This window comes from Anabrus simplex, chromosome 5 (genome assembly GCF_040414725.1).
Source record: "Anabrus simplex isolate iqAnaSimp1 chromosome 5, ASM4041472v1, whole genome shotgun sequence".
NCBI lineage: Eukaryota > Metazoa > Arthropoda > Insecta > Orthoptera > Tettigoniidae > Anabrus > Anabrus simplex.
In genome coordinates, this window is record NC_090269.1 from 404,967,439 (window position 1) to 404,987,105 (window position 19,667).

A 19,667-nucleotide genomic window follows, 5' to 3' on the forward strand; every position below is an offset into this window, starting at 1 on the left:
AGTACCATCAAAGGAAATGAAATCTGCGTAAGGTGGATTAGGTAAAGAAAGAAAACATGGGGGTGAAGGTGAATAGTCATCAGAATGGTGTAATGGAAAATTATCAGAGAAATTTGCCATGTTAACAAAGTAAGAATGACATACATTATATAATAAAAAAAAAAAGAGTCACCAGGAAGGAATTTTCCGATGGTGATAAAAATCGGTGGATGTGAGGAACAGAAAAAGAAAAAAAAAAAAAAAAAGATCAAAAGTGCAGAACATTTGAATGATTTATTGCAGAGTTAGAGCGTTACAAGGCAGGATCCCCACGCTGTCCTGGATGTCTCCAAACATGTCTGCGGTTGTCATCACGGCACCATTGGAAACGGGACTCGTTACTAAAGACTATACATCCCCAGTCAGTGCAATTTCACATTGTTCGAGCGTGGCACCACTGTAATCTGGCTTGACGGTGAACAGGCGTGAGTGGTAAGCGGCGTAACGGGAGGCGCGAGCGCAAATTCCTCTCGCTCGGCCGTCTGTTGATAGTCATGTTGGACATGTGTGCAGTCACACGCTGGATCGTTGATAACGATGACTCTGGTGCAGTGACAGCTGTTCTGACTATCGCTCTGTCTGCCCATGCTGTTGTGGCCCTCGGTCGACCACTGTCGTCCTGATGCTGATGCCTGCCGTTGCGGAACCACGCTTGCTAGCATCGTCTGATCGCCGCATCACTTTGACCCAAGTGTCCAGCGACAGCTCGATTCGACCAACCAGCTTCTTTCAATCCGATCGCACGACCTCTTTCAAACTCCGACATCTGCTCGTAATGAGCACGAATACTTCGGCGTGGCATTCTTACAGCCAACGTTGAGATAGCGCAGTCGAATGCAACAGCTACTTGAGCATACGCTTCAGAATCGTGCCCTATATACACCTGATGCATGCGCAGTTCAAATGCGCGGGAGCTCACGCTATTCATTCATTCATTGGACACGAAACGATAATCATTTGCATGTTCGGTCCGAATGTCTTTGCATATGTAATTTCCTTACAATCGGTCAACGCCTTCCCGGTGCGTCGTTTTTTTGTTATATAGTGTAATATTAGGAAGACCAGAGAAAGATAAAGTCAATTGTAAAGCAAAACGGCTATCGGAAAGAAATAGTGTAATAATAATAGAGAAACAACACTAGATAAATAGGAAACTTTGCCCTGCTACCATTTGTTATGATTAGAGTATGTCGGACAGAATATCACCGTACACCAATTTGTGATAAGTTTGAATATATACCCACCAGCGACTTTTTAAAGATATAACAAAGGGCAATCCAATCGGAAGCAAACTGGGATTAATGAGATGTCCGTGGAGGGAATAAAAAAGAATAAGTGTATCATATAACCAAAATAGTATATTCTTTCCACTAGAAACGTAACCAAATAAACTCAATATTTCACAGTGTTGAAAAATACAGCAACAACATTTGAATGAAAATGAAGTAATTACAACATAATTCTAGACCATTTACAAAAGATTTACGTAAGACAGTAAAAAAATCTTGCGAATTTCCAAGCCTCAGCCTAACAAGGAGAGAGAACACCATTTGAACAGAATAAAAGGGGAAAGCATGTAACAAAGAAGGTCAGGAAGGAACGGGGTGGGATCACAATACTGGGAGTCACCCAACCACATAACCGTGTGAAGTGCCAGAGTTTTTTCAAAGTTTACTTGCTAAAGTTCAGGCCCTCATTCGATCATTTGAGCCTCATCACTCAGTGCATCATCTTAGTGCCTTTGTTTTGTTTTAAAATATATGAAGTTAAGATAAACTGCCCATGCTCATGAAGCTAATGTTATGCCTGAATAATAAAAGTCCAGTGTGCAAATAATATATTAATAAAAACACTCTGTTGCTCACCCTATATCAAATAAAGGAAAGTAGAGTTTCCGAGCAAACTACTGGAACTTGTACGACGACCCTCCAACCTCACTCAGTGTCAGTGCTGGACTGAAGACCGAGCGGTTGGGGGAAGAATTTATAGGGCGAAAGAAGGTTCCTGGAGCACTCAAGTCTTAAAGAAACAACACATAGTGACATGGCGAGTGATATAAGCCAGTGGTAGTTCAGTACGTGGTGGCGTGTTGAGCAAGTCGGGCGATGTGCAAAGCGGCAGCGGGTGTATGAAGTAAAGTAGGTGAGTGCTCGTTACACCTTTGAGTTTGGAATTAATCACAGTTATTATGGCAGTTGTAGAGTTCTGAACTAATTGTAATTTATTGAGATCATTTGTCATTAAATTTAGAGTGTGACCTCAACAATGCACATGCAATGCCTTAGGATATTGTTTATTTTTACTCGAAACAACTAAGTATGTCAGATGTTGTTGTACAGCCCTCAGCTGCTATTTAGGCAATTCAAATCCATATTGATACAGAACATTTAGTATAGATTTTGTAACAATTTTCAACATCCAACTCATAGAGGGGAATTGAACAGAACCTAGAAAATCTTCTTTATTATGTGCTTTACTTCACCATCAAAACTAACATACCTCACATTAATTGGCATGTGTTCTGTTAAACTAATACCACTTTGATAAGATGCAAAGATTGAGGATTCTCTGACTTGATCACCTCTGATGCTGCTGTATTTCCCCAGAAGGTATTTTACCATATCGTCATCATCATAATCATCATTGTTATTTACCCTCTTCCAGCATATCCCGAGTGGAGGCAAGTGTGGTTCCTGTATACTTCGTCCTGTCTCTCCACCATTCGTCACCCAAAACTGTGTTCAATATGAGGACCTGTTGTCCAGTGCCGTTCTTAGTCTTCCTCATCCTCTGTTCTCTGTCTTTTCAACAGTTGTGTTGTCTTTCATGTTTCATCCACTTGACATGTCCAGACCATCTCAATCTGTTCTGTTCCCGTTCATCACTTACCTTTTGCACATTTAGCTCCTCTTGTATTTCATTTCTTGCTCTATCACTCATTGTCTTCTCTACCGCACTCCTCAGAATTTTATTTCAGCTTCTTGTACCCTACTCTTAAATCTTTGACTCATTGTCCAGCTTCCTGCTGCATATATCATTATAGGTAAGTAATATCCCTTGTATATTACTTCTTTAGCCTCCTTGGTACATCTTTATTCCATATTAATCTCCGTATCTGCTGGTAGAAAGCACTTCCCAGTTGTATCATTCCACTAATTTCGATATCCAGCCTTTGAATTTCTGTCAGTTCACTTTCCAAGTATTTGAAGTGTTCTACTATTTCCAGTTCCTTGTGTCCAATTGTTATAGCTTATTTTCGTTTTCAACTTTGTCTACTTATCACCAATATCTTGCTCTTCTCCACATCGATCCTAAACCCTATTGTTCAATCTTTCTATTCAGTACACTGAACTGTTGTTGTACCTCCTCTTCATCTTCTCCCCGGATCACATCATCTTTTGCAAAGATAATTACATTCATTCTTTTTGTTCTACAATATCTGTTTTTGAATATGTCATCCATCACCATTATGAACATTAAGGGTGATAGCATATTCCCTTCTTGTAGCCTGTTGTCAATTCCAAACTGTTGTGATATACTGCCCCATTTTTGCCGGGCAGCTCAGCTGGAGAGCGAAAGTCTCAGAGGTAGACCGTTCGCTTTCAGGCTGTGCAAAGATTTTTAAGAGCAGGAATAGCTTAAGTACTAGTGACAAATGAAAGAAACACTAAAAGTAGGTATTTAACATTTATTACAACTAACAATCTCCACAAATAAATTAAAATTTTACAAAATCTCGGGGTTTCTCGTTTTCAATCATTATCTTCTCCCTTGGTCTCATTAAATGGAATTTCCTTTCTTCAGAAAAAAGCCAGCAGATACGCGAATCTGAAAATACATGAACAAGTATTAGCCTACTTTGACTAGGTAGAATAATCAAATAAATTTTTGAGAATACCTTTCTCAAATTAAATAAAATTATTTTGAAAATTAAATTAGCTTCCTCTGTAATTCATTTGTTATTAATAATCGAATTATCACTTTCTATCAGTGATTGAAAATTAAAATAAAATATTTACCGATGAAATTATTTTCAAATCATCTTCCTCAGATTTTAAAATTATTAACAAAAATATTTTTACAATTATTCTGTGATAATTATCCTCAATATTTGCATAATTTTATGCCGCGTCAATCACAATGTATCTCATTGACTCCAAAATTAATGGTTGTGTAAGGTTAACAATACTCAGTTAGTGATTCCCATCCACGGACATGGACCTTACTTATTCATTTTTTTAAGAAATAAGATCTTATTCTAGCTTATTTTTCAATAAAATTCACTAAAGGTTCATAACTGAATAAATTATGACCACAACAAAATGTCACAAAATCGATCAAAAATACGCACGCAGCGGAAAGGATATCACGTCGAATGACGACAAGAAAAATATTACAATTCACAAAATATGGATAAATCACACACAACACTCACACAAGGATACACGCTAATATTAAACAAATATTTATCATGAATACTAGTCCTTGATTTTTATTTTAGATTTTAATCTAAGTCGAGGAAAATTTTATGATGACGGTATCGGCTAAATTTCATTGCGACGAATCGGAATGTGATAGTCAGGATTATCATTTCAAAGATGAGACTGAGTTCACAACGATGTCCAAGAGAATGTTGATGATAGATATCATCAGAAAAATATCCTCCAAAAACGCCTATAACACAGGTCAAAATTAAGCATACGCGCTTACGGTCCACGAGTTGCGACACTATTATTACTCCCTAAATATTATGGCTTTCAATTAATACGTGCTCCATCTGAAGAAATTATGTTGGGCAACATACTCTCTTCCCACTAGACTCAATTAATGGATTTACAAAATAATCCTCAAATAATAGATCCATTTCCAAGTCCAAAATAATATCACAGTGCAATAAATGTAATAACGATCCATCAAGATACAGCCATGTTCCAGGCTCACATTTACATAATCTGAGCACACATTAATCTTATACAAGAATAAATAATAATTACACTCATGACCTTACTAATATTTTTAACCTGTAATGAAGGTTGAATTATTTTTATTATTATTATTATTATTATTATTATTATTATTATTATTATTATTATTATTATTATTGACTGTGCATGGTCACATCCGTGTAGGCTACTGTACGGTAAATTTTTAGATGACTCTAGCATGTCATAAACCCATCAAAATACCGCAGTACCACTGAGGGAAATCTAACGTAACGAAATGCACTTGTATACTGTCTCATCTGACTTCAAATTAATTATAATATCATTTAAAATTAAATATAGATTATCGGAGAGGTCAAATTAATTTTAATGCTCCCATTATGCTGAATTGGGACAGTCATGAATAATCTCGAAGACATTCACTCAAACTAACTAACTAATAGAATCCAATACACATTTACACAACATCACAAGCTACCTTGCACCATGGAAAGAAGGAATGAAATCTCTAACTACTGAAATACTACGAGAAGTTACTGTAAATGAGTAAGAAAGGACTATGTTTACAGTAAGTGTACAGAAATAGATAGAAAGTAATTTTTAAATATGGTACTGAAGTGAATGTTGAAGACTGGATTTTGGTGGATGACCTAGGACTTGGTCAAGTCACCCACCATCGAACTGCATCCCTTTCCATGTCTGAAGATGCCTCACATGTTTAGAAACTCATTGGAGCTGCGAGGACGTACAGGAAACAGCGGTGGATTTCAGCTTGCAAGTGTACTGGCATCTCGAAATATTGTCGAACTCCAAGTAGTCTTCCTCTTCTATTTCTCCAGTAAAATGAGCTGAAACTGATAAACAAGCCTTAGAATATGTTCAGAACCCACACTCGATGATTAATAATTTGGTTGGAATACGTAACTTTTTGATATTCTTCTAAAATTTGTAGACAGATTTTATAACATGTCTGAACTGCCAAGTATTTAATATTCAAGGAGGTCGGCGAAGTAAACTTCCCCAGTGAAGTGAAGATGTCAAAAAGCAGCAAACGAAGCAGTCAGAGTCCAAGTTCAGAATAATCAATTCTTTCAGAAATACCGCAATATAATTGTCTTGAGACAGAGGTGTGCCTTCTTAATCATTTTTGATTGGTTGATCACCTGCATTCATGCGGGTGTTATCTTTTTATTGGCTGATAATAGTTAGATGTGAATCGGCCTTGAATTTACCGATCGGCATTCCTGCTCTCCCCCACTGGTCACATGGTACACAGCTGACTGAAGGACACATAAAAAATTCATAACTCACACTTTGCTTGCTCGACCGGGAAATCCAGCTCCAAGTAGCTCGCCTCTCGACGACACGGAAATGATAAAATTCCTGTCCTGGCTGTTGCAATACTGCCTCTACCCACTGATATAATAAAATATTACTTCTGAATAAAATATAACCAAAATTGAAGGGCACAATACCCACTTGTCTTCACACAGCTGCAACAGCTATCATGTATTGTTTTTATCATTGCTGTTTGCTCCTTGCCAATGCCTTGTGTCAGGTTTTCCCAGACTATTTTTCTGCGGATGCTTCCGTGTGCCTTTCCTAAGTCTATAAAATTCTTTACTATATCCTTCACATCTTCCCGCCGGGCTAAGTGGCTCAGACTGTTGAGGCACTGGCCTTTTGTCCGCAGCTTGGCAGGTTCGATCCTGGCTCATTCTGGTGGTATTTGAAGGTACTCAAATATGTCAGACTGGGCGGGTTGGCCGAGCGATTACGTGCGAGCGGCTTTGAGCTTGAATCTGGGTGATAGTGGGTTCGAGACCCACTGTCGGCAGCCCTGAAGATGGTTTTCTGTGGTTTCCCATTTTCACACCAGGCAAATGCTGGGGCTGTACATTAATTAAGGCCATGGCCTCTTCCTTCCAACTTCTTTGCCTTTCCTATCCCATCATCAACATAAGACCTATCTGTGTCGGTGTGATGTAAAGCCACTAGCAACAATAATAAACAAATACATCAGCCTCATGTTGGTAGATTTACTGGCACATAACAGAACTCCTGCGGAACAAAATTCTGGCATCTTGGTATCTCCGAAAACCATAAAAGTAGTTAGAGGGATGTACAGCCAATAGCATTATTATCACATCTTCCCACTTCTTTTCCATGATCCTTCTCAGAATGAAAATTGGTTCTGCTTTAGACCTTCCACTTCTGAATTAAAATTTTCCCTCTTGTAACTTTCCACCATTCCCTAATTCTTCTTTCCAGTTGGGCATACGTCGCAGCCTGATCAAGCTGGCACCCAGTATACCACTTGATGATTTAAATTCTCAATTTATGAAAGCAGCATACACTAATAATGATATTACTAATAATAATGACTATGATAAAAAGTAATACCCCCTGCGAGTGGGGAAACTCAAGTAGAATACACCCGCGGTATCCCCTGCCTGTCATAAGTGGCGACTAAAAGGGGCAACCAAGGGATGTTATGTTCAAATTAGAACCATGAGACTACTTGTAATTAGTACCATCATGCAGGGAACACCGTGGATCGCATTTACTTGTGCGTAGTACCACTATGTTAGGTACGCAATAGGTTTGTGATTAGTAGTGACAGTGTGTGAATCAGCATGAGGGTCTTACAGTACCTGTGATTTGTACCCCTATATGAGCAACACCATGGGATGAGTGACACCATGGTTCTGCCTTGCCTATCCTTAATTCCCCCTATGTGAGGAATACCACGGGATAGTTCGGATCCCTGTGGTTAGTCCACTTAAGTGAGGATCGCGATAGGTTTGCATTGCCTTTATAGGTTTGTGTTGCCTGTAAATAGCGCCACAATGTGCAAAACACCATCAGTCTGTGTTACATGTGCGCATTACACTACCTGTGAATAGTACCATAATGTGTGGAATACCGTGAGTCTACTCTACGTTTGATTAGTACCGCCTGATGACAAATAGCATGGCTCTATATTCCTAGCGATAAGTACCATTATGAGGGGCCGATGACCTGGATTTTGTACCCGCTTTGACTACAAGCATAATCGATTCATCATCGTGCTATAGAACCAGTCCCTTGGTCAGTAATACTATTGTTTTGTGCCAGCTTCTGTGCATGTGAGGCACCGTGGGTCTGTTCCACTGATGCTTTTAAATTCATATCCATCCGTCTATTCATTCTTTGTCCTCACGCTTTGAATTCTGGTAGGGGAGGATTTTGGACTTTTAATTTGTCATAATATTTCGTCTTGTTTCGTACCATTAGGGGCCAATGACCTCGATGTTAGGCCCCTTTAAACAACACGCATCATCATCATAATTACTATAGGGCTTACTACTATTACTACTACTACTACTACTACTACTACTACTACTACTACTACTACTACTACTACTGTTGACAACCTAACTTCTGCTGCTGATACTAGCACCATGAATACTCATTCCTGAGTAAATCAAGTAAAATTTACATTCAGAAAAGTTAGTGTGAACAATATGATGCGTGTAATTTACTCCCTTAAGTCAGATGCTCCGGGTAATGATGACATCTTTATCTTTCATAAAAAATATTATTGGTGCAATATTACCTATTCTGACACATACATTTATTCATTGCCTCGTACAGGGAATATCCCAGCTGTGTGGAAGTATTGTATCATCATTCCAACTCTTAAGAAGGATTCTTCTAGTTTACCATCATATTATCGCCCTATATCCATTCTCCCACCCCTTTCCAAAGTACTAGAATACTTGGTGCATGAACAAGTCCTTGCTTACTTCTCTAACTACTCACTGCTTGACCCTTAACAATCTGGTTTCAAGAAAGGACACTGCCTTACTGAAAATAACTGATGATATCCGACACGTACTGGACACTCGACAAGTGACTGTACTGGTTCTACTAAATTTTTCTAGTGCTTTTGATACTGTTGTTTCTCAACGGTACTTTCAAAATTGGATTCATTAAATTTTAGCAAGACTGTAATAAATTTTTTCAGTTTGTACCTCAAAACTTGCCATTAGTATATCACAGTAAATAATTACAGGTCTGAGTAGTGTAACAACCCCCTCGGCATCCCCCAAGTGTCTGTACTTGGACCACTGCAATTTGCAATTTACATACTCAATGTTGCCTAATCGATTATACACTACTGAGCTCGATAGCTGCAGTCGCTTAAGTGCGGCCAGTATCCAGTATTCGGGAGATAGTAGGTTCGAACCCCACTGTCGGCAGCCCTGAAAATGGTTTTCCGTGGTTTCCCATTTTCACACCAGGCAAATGCTGGGGCTGTAACTTAATTAAGGCCACGGCCGCTTCCTTCACACTCCCAGCCCTTCCTGTCCCGTCGTTGCCATAAGACCTATCTGTGTCGGTGCAACGTAAAACAACTAGCAACAACAACGATTATACACTACAGATATCATCTTTATACCGATGATCTGTAGAACTACCACCACTCAAATACTGATAAAATTCTGAGAGCTTAATGACAATAAGTAATTTTGAATTGATTAACAGTCTCAAAATAATCCTCCTAAAACGTAACTTACATGTCTTAAAACAATACGAAGATCCTCCTGCAGCACTAAACAATACCATTATTCCAAATTGTGAAACAGTTATGAATCTTGGTGTGGTATAAGCAAAACATTAAACTGTTCACAACATATGATGAAAGTGTGCCAAATCCCCTGAAGCAGTTTAAAAATATATTTCCTTGGTCCCTGAAAATAAAAGCTCATTTAGTCACTTTTGTTTCCAATTCTCGATTACTGTGATACATTTTTTATTGATATTAATAATGAGCAATGCATGAGACTGCAACGTGCCCAAAATATATGTACATACATACATAATTACATATAGAAAAGGTACATTAATTAATAATAACTTATTGATATACAAACCCCCGATAATGTTAATAACAAATATACTTGAGAGAGAAAAAGAGGATCTTATAGATATTTCTAGCATTTTAGGTATGCATTTGTCATACATCCATATTCCCATGTATTCCCATACTATAGACATTTATCACGGTTACGACTAAATGACAGACGTAGACTCGATGCAACTACTTTGGTGTATCAAGTGCTTTGTGAAAACACTTCTTCTTACCTATCCAGGAGATTTTGCTACCTTAGTTCACTACACCTGTTCAATACCCTGTCAGACTGTACACTAGAAATTCTTGTACATCAAACCGCAACCTACAACAGATCATTCACTATCACCACCACAAGCTTGTGGAATGAACTCCCCAATGACATCAGAGAAGCTAAATCTAAGACAAAGTTTAAAATCCTCTGCCAGCGTCATCTTATAAGCACTTCCAGTCTTTCTTGAGTGTGAAATGGATGCGTGAATGAGAGTGAATATGATTGTTTATTGTGAAGTGTTCCAGTTTATACTTTATACTTTAGTTATACTTTACTTACTTTAGTTAGTACTGATTTACTATTTTACAATATAATTATTAAAACCAAATTTCTGATTTCTCTTCTTTATTGCAAAAGTATATATTTGTAAAATTTTTGTGATTGTATACCATTAATGGCACCTACATATTCTTAAACACATTAAATGTCTAATTTTTAAGATTTAAACCTCTCAAATTACTAATCAAATTCCACAAGCTTAATAGATATACTAGGCCTAAATAATAATGGAGGTGTCTTCTCGATTTTGATCAGAGATTGGTGCTGTGCTCTATAAACATAAAATTCTGTCTTAGATTTCAAATAAAAAGTGGTCTTGAAATAATACATCCCTAAAGGGTAAACAACAGAAGGTTTGAAACAAATTTAGCTTTTCTGAGAGTTTAATGGGGGGTAAAATCTGAAAACAAATATATTCATTCCTTCCTCTAAAATGGTTTTATTGCATGAAGACAAAATACAAAATAGTGGTATATATTTTAAATCCTAGGTGTGAAATAGGAAATATTTTAAAACATTCAACCCCTAAAGTTTTAAATGAGTTTAGCTCCAGAAAACAAAATTGTTCATCCGTCCAAAACCATTTGACAAACAAAGTTGTAGTTTTGCAATAAGGTTCTTCTTTTATGTCATAGCTGTAAAATATTGTATACTGTACTTCAAAATATTTTACCCCTAAGGGGGTTTTGACTCCCAAAAACATATTATTCATTCTTCTGAAACCATTTCAGGCTTGAACTTAAAATTTTACTTGGAGGGTGGTCTTCTATATCCTAGTTGTTAACAAATGATGAAAAATGTTCACCCCCTAGACAGGTATTTATTCCTCTATTACCGGTACTTGTCAATGTACAAAATTAAATTTCACAGGTTGGGCATTTTTACATCGTAGATATTAAATAACATACGGTTTAACACATTCCATTTCCTCTGTATGGGTTCAAAGAAGTGTTAGATCATAAAATAAATAATCATTCCCCTAAAAACATTTGACATATAAACTGAGGGTCTATTTTACAGGTTCAGCTGAGAGAAGACTCTTCAAATGTAAAACACTTATAATAATTTTCAGTTTATTTTGCTAGTGTTAGATATGTTTGATCCCACCTAAGCATTGCAGGAGAGCTGTGTTGAGCTGGATGGTTTGTAATGTATTTGTTTTGTACTTTACTCCCTTAAATTTATAATTTTAAAAGATACGAAATCTGACGTTATGGGAGGGGCATCCATCCCACTGTGCATCTCCCTCTCGCCGACACCCCTGCATACCAGTCACAGTCCTCTTTATTACGATAACACATTTTGTTTTTGGTATTGCACAAATACATTAATCTTGGAGGAGTCCTGTTCGTATTTCATGCTAGGGTGAAAAATTTCCATTAGCTGTATGTGGACTGTGTTGGTTAAGTGTCCAGTTTAATAGAAATGCTACCTTTTCTCTGAAAACAAGTTGAAAGGCAAAATCATTTACCTGCATTGCTTCCATCATGACAACACATTATTGCCTGTCCGTAAATATTTCCATAGCAGTATTAGTGTTACAAACCATCACTCTCATTTTTGATTCATATTGAAAACGGTAATCTCACTTAGTTATGCATCACTAGACCAAGCGCCAAAAGTTGATTGCGAGATAATCGCGTTTAAATTTGTTTCTATGTGTAAATTCAAGCGAACATAATTTTGCTAAATATGGTATTACTGGTGTTGTAGGATAATAGATTGTACCTTCGCACCAAATTTCGACATTTTTATACTCGCAGTACATAGATTTTTTTTTGGAGAAATGGCGCTTAGTCTGCTGATGCAATTTTAGGTTTTTCTCACTTGCGAGTAATGTATGATGATGCTACACCAATAACCCTTAACTGTTGAGTATTTACTGAGTTAAACTTCAAAAAATATAACGTGGCGGCAGCAATGGTTAAAAAGTGAATCTCCTATTGTCTGGAAAGACCCGCTAAGTGCTTGATCCACCATGAGCTGCGCCACAACTCCGGTACATTATTCAAGTTTTAGATGGAGAAATTCTAGAAGGTAAGCTATTCTCTAAAGTCTTTGCTATAACCACTTACTTATTTAAGGAATTTCAACTTATCTGAGTTGAATACAAATGGTAAGACATGAGCCATTGTTGTCTATACAATTTTTGAATGGATTTTCCTTCATGATAGGCCTATTATATTCTGAGAGTACAGTACTGATGTGATATTTTTAAGCCTATGGGTAAGTTTTGTTCTGCTTGAGACAGAAAATGTGATTAAAGATATTTTCACTCATAAATACACACATATCACTGGACAGGTAATAAGAATGCTGCTCTCAGTTCATTCAATTTCAAAATCAGGATCTTCATTAAATCCATCTACGTCATCCACGATGTCAGAATCTGCTTGAACTTTCTGTTAAAATTTTTTGACATCTGCAGGTATTAGGTGTATCAGTGAACCAAGGTCTCTTAGTTTGGCTTCAGAGATAGGTTTCCCTGTTGGCCACAAAGGCATTAATGCCTGGTGAAAGAGAACTCTAGTTTCCCGCGGTTGTCTGTGTCTTGACTTATTTAGATTTACTTCCTGAGATTTTCCATCAAATTCTAGAGAATGATTCTCAGACGCAACCTTCTTAGCAAGCTGTATTAGTAGCATTGTCCTTCTCCTTACTTTTGGAAGTACTTGATACATCGCTGAACTTCGTCACTTAATAAACCACTCAATGTATCACCATGTAAAAATGTCAGCACTATCGAAAACGCGGGCTCCCTCGCTGTCATCTGCGCGCAATATGTAGATTGTGGTGCTTGGTCTAATGATGCAAACTGGACCGTTGCATAGTCTACTGATGCAATTTACTTTTTTACTGATTCCCGCTTTACCGCTTAGGTTTTCTGTTTACTAACAACTAATGGCCTCTTGTAATGCAGTTGGGAATTTTTTATAAATAGTTCATCCTTCCTCTACAAGATGGCGCTAAAATCTCAATTTTCGTCAAATGGCGCTTAGTGTACTGATGCATAATGGCATCAATTTATTGTCCCACCTATTCAATACGATCGCTGTATTAGTGTTCGAAATGCTCTTCGTTAGCATTGATAAATGCATCAACCCGCAGATCAGGATTTATATGGACTACTCTGTAATCCACCAAGCTCGGTCACGAGTGACGCTTAGAGGATTGTCATTAGTTAGGTATGGGGCTTGATTCGTATGTTTTCTGAACACAACTCTTCGATCTCCAATTATTCTAAACACTAGAATAGCCTGATGACATGTCTCTGGATGTAGAATCAATAATATCATGTTTTAATCACAAATTAAATGTCCTGAACAGAAAACAGTGACCATATTCGATCCATCTCTATAACCTCCAGATAGCGAGCGCTTCAACCATCTTAGCCACTCAGCACTTCTTGGCGATGTGTTATGTTTTTGCTTTGTAGTCCGGGGGTAGATGTTAGCCTTTCTCTCCTCTTTAAAACAAATCATAACAGGCTCCTCCATAGGGCCTGTGAGGTTAGGTTATGACAACATGATGATGACTGAATGATGACATCACAGGATCTTAACCTTGATGACACCAGAGATCATTGAATTCGGATGTTCCCTGACCCCCATGATTCATTTCCCATTGTGTCTCAAACCTTGTTATGCAGTACTAATAATTTGTCGAGTTGTATTTATATGATTCTATGTTCTAGACATTGAGAAGATCTAAATAACATGTAAGCCAAGATGGTATCATATAGAGACTGCAATATGGCTTTTTTTTTTATCATGCTGAATGTAGATTAAATCATGAGAAAAGTTAAATAAAATTTTGGCTAGAATGTTACAACATATCTTACTGTAGACACACAGATGGTTCTAGAGATCGAAATCATTACTTCATACTAGTGTTCACCTCTCAACTTAGGGGTATCATCACTGTCTTCATGTGGTTAAAATAGTTGACTAGAATGACATTACTGCCTACTGGCCATGGATATGTAAATGCAATGCGCAAGTATACTTGCACGACCATAGCTCGGTAATGTCTTTAAGGTTAAGCCAGAGGTACTCCTGAAGCCTGTGGTAATGTAATGGGGAGGGCTTACTTAAAATAAACGGTGGTTTTACGCATGAATGTGGATGGGGTGGAAGGATTACCTTTGGTTGTAGGGCTGTTTTGTCATCGTTTATGTAAAAAAAAAAAAACAAGGCATCACAGGTATGTGTGTTTGATTGACTGTACAGTTGAAGGTGTGCTGTAAAACTACCTCTGTCCACAATCTCTATCCATTTACAAAGGTGAAAATTTATATGTTGCATGACGGCAACAACTTTTGTTTTTTAATACATCGAGTTGAGCCTCTATGGACTACATGGTAACAACCAACTTCATTTTAGTGTCTAGGTCTTGTTCTTCTTCCGGCTTTGAATTCCTGCCAGTATCTTCTGAGCCCAGCAACGAGTCCTGTTTATGCTCTTCAGACAAAGGTTCTTTCCATCTCCTGGAAGTTGATGCCATTTTCAAACCGTGATAGTTGTTCGCCAATCTTCTGAATGCGTTCCTGTCATGAATTTCTTGGTCTGAAATACCAATCTGCCTCAGATCTTTTTCGCATTCCTGGAACCATCTCGGCCTTGTTGCCTTAGATAGAATAAAATTCCATATTCTTTTTGTTAGTCGATTATCAGTCATCCTCAAGAGATGACCGTAAAATAATAGCCGTCTCTTCTTAATTGACGCTGTGAGAGGTTCTGTCTTTCTGTACAAATCCTCATTTGGTCTCATTCGCCACTGTCCATCAACCCACCTATTACCTAGTATTTTTCTTAGTATCCTGAGCTCTCTTTTTCCAGCCGGTCAGCTTGACCTTTACTACTTAAGGTCAAAGTTTCAGATGCATATAATCTCTCAGGTTTTACAACTGTTTTATAGTGTCGGAACTTGGCCCTTATACTCATAGACTTTTTTAATAGATATTCTTTGTCATTTGGTGTAATGGCAACAATATGCAGTTGAGGGTTAAGGAAAAGTGGCTGGATTAGCTCACGCACTTGTCATGGGCATCCTGTCAAATCAAAATCAAATCAAAATCTCTTTATTTGCAAATGAGGTGTTTACCTCGGTGGCAAATGGTACACTAAAATACATTATTGTCAAGCATTAAATATTAAATTAACAAGAGAATAAAATTTTCCTAAAATACAATATTATATAATTTACGCTAGCAATTTTTTCTATTAAACACACAGCTCAACCTTAATGAATTTACCTTGTTTACAAAATTCTATTTATATCTCCTGTACTACTTACAAATACAGTCATCTGATATACAGCACGTGGAATTACTTCAAATGATACTGTACAACTGGTATAAGATTAAAATTTACATTGCATTTATTTACTTTTTCTTTTCTTTACCCATTCTGGAACCTAAGTAGCATAACGACCTGCTGCGTCTTAACCAGAGCCCCTTTTACCACCACTTTTCAGAGTTCCTGAAGGGCCTTCACAGCTACCTTAGCGGTCCCAGGGCCCTCGAAGTCCCCACTGTACTTCACCCCTACAGGCAGTCCCCTACTTTGGCTGTCCAAACTCCTTATACCAGGAGATGGAATTAATTTATTCACACACATTTTTTATTTACATTAACCTGCACTGGTCGAATGCCCTTTAACATTTCATTTATTTTCTCTGTTGCTGTTTATTCTCTTCTTGAATATCTGTACAGATTTTAGAAAAGGATCAAACACTACCCCTGGTAAACTGTTCCACTCCTTCACACCCTTCCCAATGAATGAAAATTTACCCCAATCGCTTCTGCTAAAATTCCTTCTAATTTTATATTTGTGGTCAGTCCTGCCGATATAATTATTTTCCAACTGAAGCCTCTCACGGATATCTCCCCATGCTGCTTCTCCTGTATAGGCTCTATATAAACCTATAAGTTTAGTTTTCTCCCTTCTCTTACTTAAAGTTTCCCACCCTAGTTTCTTTAACATTTCTGACACACTACTCTTTCTCCTGAAATCCCCTGTTACAAATCTTGCTGCTTTCCTCTGCACACTATCTATTTCTTTTATTAGGTATTCTTGGTGAGGATCCCAAACACTGTTTACATATTCCAATAATGGACGAACCATACTTAGGTAACTTTTCTCTTTTAATTCTTTGTTGCATCCTTTAAGTAGCCTCATTATGACATGTAACGATCTGTATGCTTTCCCAACAATGTCATCCACATGACCCTTCCAGTGCAAATTACTTTCAAATCTCACACCTAAGTATTTGCACTTGCCATCTTTTGGGATAACTACCCCATCCAAAGTATATTCAAATTCAGTTTTAAAACTCCTGTTTGTAAATGTTGTAACAGTTGATTTTCCTCCATTAACCTTCATATTATTCTCTTCAACCCATTGTTGGATACTCTCAAGGTCCCTTTGTAATTCTGAACAATCCTCAATGTTGTTTATTTCCCTATAAACAATTATGTCATCTGCATACAATCTTATTTTTGATGTTATATTGTTCCCTAAATCATTTACGTATATTAAGAAAAGTAACGGACCGATTATACTACCCTGTGCAATTCCCTTCCAAACTTTCTCTTCCTGCGGTACGTTAATTCCTTCTTTGACTTTCTGAACCCTTGAATTTAGAAATGTTTTTACCCAACGTGTAACCCTTACGTCCAATCCTATTCCCTCCAATTTCTTTAATAATATTCCATGTTACACTCTATCAAAGGCTTTGGAAAGATCTATGGCTATGCAATCTAACTGGCCTCCTGAATCTAACTGATCTGATATGTCCTGCTGAAATCCCACCAGTTGTGCCTCACAAGAAAATTTCTTTCTAAATCCATACTGGCTCCTCATGAACCAATTTTTATCATCACATATCCCTCTGATGTACTTTGATATTAAACTCTCCAGTATTTTACAAACTATACTGGTCAGGCTGATTGGTCTGTAGTTCTCTGGTTTTCTTTTATCACCCTTTCCTTTATAAATTGGTATTATTATAGATTCCTTCCATTCCTTTGGTATTACACTATTATTTATGACATAGTCAAAGAGAAATCTTAAATAAGGCACTATGTACCACCCCATTGTCTTTATCACCTCCCCAGTAATTTGATCACTTCCTGCTGCTTTTCCTTGCTGAAGCAGTTGGATTTCTCTGAAAATATCTTCATTTGTGAACGAGAAGCTTCTTGTTTCCCTCTGTGTCTGTCCCTCTGTAACTTCTGTTTCGGTTTCCAACTCCTGATAATCATCTACTGAATCTCTAAATTCCCTACTAAAGAGGTTTGCTTTCTCAGTATCTGTTAAATAGTGTTCAGCCCCTTCTCCCACCATTGTAGGAATTTGTCCTTCAACTGACTTTCATAACTGATTATAGCTTGGAACACTTGGAACATTTTCTGTTTTGATCCATGTGTGATCCCTAATCTTTTTATTTGCATTGAAAACATCACATGTGCTGGCTCCCTTTGCTTCCCTCAACTTATTTGTGATGTAACAGGAGAATTGCCAGTCGTAAGCATGGGTGTTTTAGTGTGAAATTACTATAGGCTGTTGCTTGAAGCTTTGCCATTGTGAAATAACTGGGTTGTCCTTCCTGTATAAAGATTAACATAAAAATTAATACAATGTAACATCTGCTAGAGGACACACCCATAGATTCAGCTGATCCTGAAGAGGCCCATTTGAGAGGAATTGAGCTATGACAGTTTCAAGGGCAGTTTCACCCAGGTACCTGTGAACCTTGATATCTTTTTGTTGCATTTGCTGAACACAACACTCAGATTTTCTTATCTTTTACTTACCATTAACTTAAAAATATATGAAATTAGCTGTGTTCCTTCACACTTTATTTGTTTTTGTTTTTTGTATGAAATCGGTTGACCATTGATCTATTGATGGAATGCTTGATGGCATTTAACTAAATTGAAGCGTTTGATCTCTGTTCGACCAGTTAAGATTGATATCGGAGGAAGCAAAATGCAAAGTTTCTCTCTTTCATGAGCCAAGAAATACCACAATTCTGAACATTGTATACAAAGTCAAGTCTTTGTCTGTTGAATGAAAATTATAATTATCTCTTGGCAGTTCTGGTCATGTCTTAGGAAACATGTAAGTTAGGTTTGAACTACCTGAGCAGAATCCTTTAATAACCAAAGCAAACACCACGGTGCTACAGCCCTAATGGTTGTTGGCCTACCAAGCGGCAGCTGCTCAGCCTGAATGCTTACAGTTTAGGAGTGATGTGTGGTCAATACGACAAATCCTCTTGGCCGTTATTCTCTGCTTTCTTAGACCAGGGATGCTATCTCACTCTCAGGCAGCTTATCAATTGTTCTCATGTAGTCTAAATGGACAGAATCTCACCCTCAAATCCTGGTAAATTCTGTGAGTTATCCAGAAATCAAACCCAGGACTGCCGGGTATGTGGTGGACTCGTTACTTGTAGACCACAGGGCAGCACAGAGTCCTTTAGTATCTGAAAAAGTAAGTTTAAGTCAATATTGATAAGCTTTTGTAGAGTCAAAAAATGTCCAACAACTGATCATTTGTAGACTGAAATTTGACTTGGTAATCAAGCTGTCGACCTTCTCCAGAAAGAGATGCAAAGTATGTCTGCTTGATGATCATAGTCATCTGTGGAAACATGAGGAACAAACAAGTGACAAGTCATTTAAGAAACATATGATATGTTGAACACAATGAGAAGACATGGAAGAGAAGACAAGTGATGTGGAGATTATCCTTTAAAGTTTTTCTTCTTCTGTTGCTCTCTATTCCAGTTAAGTCCTCTCATTGTGACTTTCTGTTTTTGTACCTGTCTCCTTATGCAATTATGTCATTACATTTGTTGGTTCATTTCCATCTTTCCTATTTTTACATTGGGAGAATTAATTATGATAGTTTTATTTTTTAGCATGAAATTTATTTTGGAATCTGTGTTTTGTTTACTAATATATCAATATTATAGTTACCTCTTTGCTCTTCATATCTTTTGCTTACAGCCTTTTGCAGATGTTAAGGATGAATTGTTCATAGAAGAGCGCACAGTTAGCGAACTGGTCCCATGTTTCAAAGAAGAAGACACGTAAGTACAGTTTAGATTAATAGGAATATGGAAGTCCTTGTTTACCTGTCCATTCGCTCCCTCTATAGACAAATTAGAGTGTGTTCTCCTCTGGATCTCAATATTATGGCTTCAAACCTGGCACAGGTTCATCCAT

The 19,667-nt window shown here is 37.5% G+C and overlaps 1 protein-coding gene across 1 annotated transcript in view; it reads left to right on the forward strand.

Moving 5' to 3' along the window:
- Nucleotides 1-19,667, forward strand: part of LOC136874575 (gastrula zinc finger protein XlCGF46.1) — a 176,960-nt gene that overhangs the window by 23,029 nt on the left and 134,264 nt on the right. The window contains exon 3 of the mRNA XM_068227956.1: nucleotides 19,449-19,531. The gene's annotated coding sequence lies outside the window, so the exon portion shown is untranslated. The remainder of the gene's footprint in view (nucleotides 1-19,448; nucleotides 19,532-19,667) is intronic.